Source organism: Salmo trutta, chromosome 27 (assembly GCF_901001165.1).
Source record: "Salmo trutta chromosome 27, fSalTru1.1, whole genome shotgun sequence".
Taxonomy (NCBI): Eukaryota; Metazoa; Chordata; class Actinopteri; order Salmoniformes; family Salmonidae; genus Salmo; species Salmo trutta.
In genome coordinates, this window is record NC_042983.1 from 6,660,312 (window position 1) to 6,666,000 (window position 5,689).

Below are 5,689 nucleotides of genomic sequence, written 5' to 3' on the forward strand. Positions count from 1 at the left end.
ACAATTGGAAATTAAATCGTCATGTAGTGGAAAGTAGTTGCAATCGGTGCTTAACTTGAGCCGGATCCGCACCTCTCAGTTTTGGATTGTTTTGTTCCGGAACCCATTTGCCAGGATTCGATACCTATCTTGGCATGAAAAATAATTGTCACCATTTGTAATGTAAAAATGTGAATAAAAACAAGTTGCCTCCTCTGTAATTCTCCTGACACCTAAAAAAAAGTCATGTGAAAACTTGCCTGATATTCTATGAATTGATTCGAGTAACGCCTCGATTACACAGACAGGATTATTGCGTTTTGGTACACCAGAAATGCATTCATTTCCAATGGAACTCTGCGTTTGCCTTACAGCATTGCGTTGCAGAGGCAGTTGCAGTGCATTTTGTGTTGTGCATACTTTGGATTTATCGAACAAATGCATCAAACTGTATGCGCAAACTGCTTGACATAAATGGTAGCAGAAGGTGAATGTTTTACTTTTGTTGCACACATATCCAGATTATGCTGAGTAATATTTTGTGCATAGAGGCGTTAGGCCTGTCTAGTTTATGGTTTGCGCAACATTGTAGCCTATAGACCAATGCATGGCCATTGCTGTGGTGAGAGAGAGAATCACGCCTGTATCTCTCACATAAGGAGAATGACATTCACTATTCACTTTCTATGATCTCTGCTCTGATAGATGAGCCAACTCTCATCTCTCCAGCGTTGCACTTATAGAAGGGCTCCCGAGTGGCGCAGCTGTCTAAGGTACTAGAGGCATCACCACAGACCCTGGTTTGATCCCGGGCTATATCACAACTGGCTGTGATCAGGAGTCCCATAGGGCGGGGCACAATTGGCCCAGCGTTGTCCATGTTTGGCCTGGGTAGGCTGTCTTTGTAAATAAGAATTTGTTCTTAACTGACTTGCCTAGTTAAATAAAGGTTACATTTAAAAAATCATAGATGCGGGGAAGGTGCTAGAGATGCCGCAGCACCCCTGATAAATTGAAATACATTTGCCAAACTTATAGAAGTACTGCTGTCTGTTCAGAAAGAAATGAAATAATTCAGAAGACTAAACCAGGAGTAGGCCTATAATTTAGCCACAGCGGATCAATAGCTTCTTTTTTTTTTAATAGTCTAGCTGTGGATTGGTTGGGAACACACTGCAAATCTGTCATTCTTCTTCTTCTGTCGGTTTTATGCCGGACTACAACCCAAAAAGGTGTATTGCCACCCCCAACTGGATGGGTTGAAACCAAAACAAGGTAAAAAGAAAATCCATACGCGATAGGGAAACTTAATTTAATCCACCCAAATAAAAATAGTACATTGACAAAACAAAACTCCCACTTCCTTCTTTCAACTCTCTATAGCTCCCTTCTCAGGCTCTAGGGCCTGAGATGGTTGTACAGCTTGTGACAATATTCCATGTAACTCCTTCACCGAGAAATCTTTCAGCCCCAGGAACTGCTCCGCCGCTTCCACAATGATTTCTATCTTCCTGGACCTTCTTTCCACCTTGGCAGAGCTATTTATCACCATAGCCATAAAGGCCACAAAGTACACCTTCTTCACCTTTACAATCTCAGGATCCTGCTGGTGAAAGGCAACCCCTGCAGCCTGCAGTGAAGGCCTATCCACCACCAAACCCTCAACCCTTTTAACAGCTGCTGCATATGATATGCTCTGGATAGCCCTGACTTTGGCCACCTCATTGTCTTTAACAGTTGTGGGGCATTCGAAAGACGTGTCTGTCACATTTTCATCACTTTTATAACACATGCTATTATCTTTTCCACAACTTGGACATCTGAGCTTCTCGCTTCTGCAAACACTTAAAACATGACCAAAAGCTTTGCAATGATCACTGTATTGGTCTTGGGATAAAAGCTCTGACTCTGTAGTTACTATACCCTAACTGCACTTGAGAATTGAGAGACTCCATATCAAAAAACAAAAGAACAAATAGACTTCACTTTTTCTTCATTCACCACACAATTGCGGGAAAGCAAATGGCTCCTGCTGAAAAGAGAATACTAATCTGCTTGTTGGCTACCAAATATGTTATCAACTTCCAAATAGGCCTATTAAGCGAACAGCCTTGTTTTACAAAGTAAACAAGCAAGAGGCTTTTGACACAATGGCATCAGTCATCTCCAGTGGGTGAGTGGTGAATCAGTGAAACTGGAAAGCTTTTTTAGGACTATAATTTCCTCCTCGTATTGTACAATATGTGTGTCTCCACCTTCAGCCCCATCGGAGATATTAGTTAAAGGAAGACATAGGAATCCAATTGGGATATGAACGGAGGAACAAAACAGGAAGAGGCCCAACTCGGATGAAAATCTGTTTCCCTCCAGCAGGTGGCGTTTTTTGTTGTTTCGCCCACCGATCAAGGAGTTTTGTATGGAGGTCAAAGAAAATGTCGAATTTGGTAAAAGAAAAAATGGCTAATGGTCGTCTTGCACCGAACTGTGGGTGTGCAGGTCAAATCAAAGGCACTCCTTCGATAATAAGTTGTTTTTTGACAAAAATGAAAAGTTTCAGTTTGTCACTTTTATGAGGTTGGAGCAGTGGTCGAAAAAGGTCCGAGTTGTCATACTTGAGTAAAAGTAAAGATACCTTTATTGAAAATAACTCAAGTAAACGTCACCCAAAATACTGATTTAGTAAAGTCTAAACGTGTTTGGGTTTAAATATACTTAGCCTAATAAGTACTTTTGGGTGTCAGGGAGAATGTATGGAGTAAAAAGTAGATTATTTTCTTTATGAATGTAGTGGAGTGAAAGTAAAAGTTGTCAAGCATATTACTAGTAAAGTACAGATACCCCAAAAAACTACTTAAGTAGTACTTTAAAGTATTTTTACTTAAGTACTTTACATCACTAGGTTGGAGTAATAACATGTTCGACTACTTAAGACATTGGCTCGAATCAAGGTTGTGCCTTTAGATTTGAAAAAATTAAAAACCAAGGAAGAATTTTCACTTCCCTCATTGACTTGACCCTGGCCTGGTCTGTTTGATCTATTTCGCAAGCATTCCAAGAAGTTTCTCGATGTTGGACTCCCGAGGGGCGCAACGGTCTAAGGCACTGTATCTCTCAGTGCAAGAGACGTCAGTCCCTGGTTCGAATCCAGGCTGTATCACATCTGGCTGTGATTGCGAGTTCCATATGGTGGAGCACAATTGGACTGGGTTTGGCGATATTTGTAAGAATCTGTGTTTAGACGTGTAGTGTTTGTAACACAAGATGGAGGAGAGCCTGTCTCTATTCAGAGATTGCATATTGTAATGAAACATCCCACTTCTGACACCAATGTAATGAAACAGCAGGGAGCAGGTTTCGAACCCTCGACCTTCAAAAGCCCGAAGTCCGGCGCGCTATCGACTGTGCCGCAAAAGCATGCTCGAGCGGCAGAGTCGATTTCCGCGCTTATAAACCCAGGGTCGTTACACTATATTTTGAGAGATTGCAAAATATGACCTTTTCATTCAAGACAGGATAAATATATTGTTCCAGGTGATAATAAAAACTGTTTTGTTGAGTGACTTTTTCCTCAACTTTTTTCTCTAACTTTATAGCAAGTCAAGCTAGCTTGCACTGCAGAGCAGCTATCTAGCTAAAAGCTAGGCTAGGTTGAAGATACCGTTGTAACTAGCGACCTCCACCTAATAATTATCATCAAATACCATGGGGTGACCTGAGGCGCTCTGAGGTACCCGAACGCATGAAAAAAAAATTGCGTTATAATAAAGCATTGCATTATTTGTTCGACTGCAACTTCTGGGGTAGCTAGCTTTAGCTTGGTACCTAGCTAGCACCAATACAACCAGCCTGAAAACAATGTCAAGTAGAAACTGCAGTCATTTTCATGATTCTTAGCAATGATTTAGGAATCATTGTGAGTAAGTATTAGCTAGGTAGCCACTTGTTGTTCGCCTATTGAAAACTGAACTTCAGTTCATGAAAATAAATAACTAGCCAGCTACTTAACCCTGTTGCCCAAAGCTAACGTTATAAGCAGCCAGCTAGCTTTACCAGGCTAGTGAGGCTCGACCGGACCGGGTTATGTGTTGTGAAGCTAGCCACAATAAGGATTAGGCACAATAGTGGAATTTGCTGTTTGCCTTCAAAATAAAAGTACCTCTTTGAAAGTTATGCAGAGGTTACAATTGGTGGAATCATTACATATTTAGACTAGATAATGTTAAACAAGGTTGTGACATTTGAAATACGAGTGTTAGTGTAATCAATGTGTAATAACTACATAAAAAATGTATGAACGCGTTAAATTGTTATGTGACGTGCAGTCATATTCAGGTCCTGATTGGTCAACAAGCTAATTTGACACGTCAAATAGTGTTCTTTGACACGTCAAATTGTGTTATTTGACATGTATCTTTTTTGACACGCAAAAACACAAATGGTGTTCCATAATTGCATGCATTGTTATCTTTTGCACACTGGCATAGAGCTGTAGAGCAGAGGTGCTTGCAGAAGTTGCACACATGGGGGAAAAGTTTGTAGCCTAGGGTCCAGGAAATTGTGTCCTTTTATAAACTGTAGCCCTGGCTATGGAAACACAATTATCCTAATATATCATACGGGTGTATACACTAGTCTAGTATAACACTGGTGTTACAGTATTATATCACATTAAGCATCTCCAATCCAAAATGAAATCTAGAATCGGCTTCCTATTTCGCAACAAAGCATCCTTCACTCATGCTGCAAAACATACCCTCGTAAAACTGATTATCCTACCGTTCCTTGACTTCGGCGATGTCATTTACAAAATAGCCTCCAACACTCTACTCAGCAAATTGGATGCAGTCTATCACAGTGCCATCCGTTTTGTCACCAAAGCCCCATCTACTACCCACCACTGCGACCTGTATGCTCTCGTTGGCTGGCCCTCACTTCATATTCATCGCCAAACCCACTGGCTCCAGGTCATCTATAAGTCTTTGCTAGGTAAAGCCCCGCCTTATCGCAGCTCACTGGTCACCATAGCAGCAACCACCCGTAGCACGCCCTCCAGCAGGTATATCTCACTGGTCACCCCCAAAGCAAATTCCTCCTTTGGTCGCTTTTCCTTCCAGTTCTCTGCTGTCAATGACTGGAACGAATTGCAAAAATCTCTGAAGCTGGAGACTCATATCTCCCTCACTAACACTAAGCACCAGTTGTCAGAGCAGCTCACAGATCACTGCACATGTACATAGCCCATCCAACTACCTCATCCCCATACTGTTATATATTTTTTTCTCCTTTGCACCCCAATATCTCTACTTGCACATTCATCTTCTGCACATCTATCACTCCAGTCTCTATCACTCCAGTGTTTAATTGCTAAATTGTATTTATTTCACCACTATGGCCTATTAATTGCCTTACCTCCTTATCTTACCTCATTTGCACACACTGCATATATACTTTTTTTCTATTGTGTTATTGAATGTATGTTTTGTTTATTCCATGTGTAACTCTGTGTTGTTATTTGTCGCACTGCTTTGCTTTATCTTGGCCAGGTCGCAGTTGTAAATGAGAACTTGTTCTCAACTAGCCTACCTGGTTAAATAAAGGGGAAATAAATAAAATAAAATAAACAGTCGAAAAGCAACATAATAATAATAACAGTAACTACAGAGGGGCAGGCAACGTCTTACGTCACAGAAAGGGATTCAGAAACTTGCTC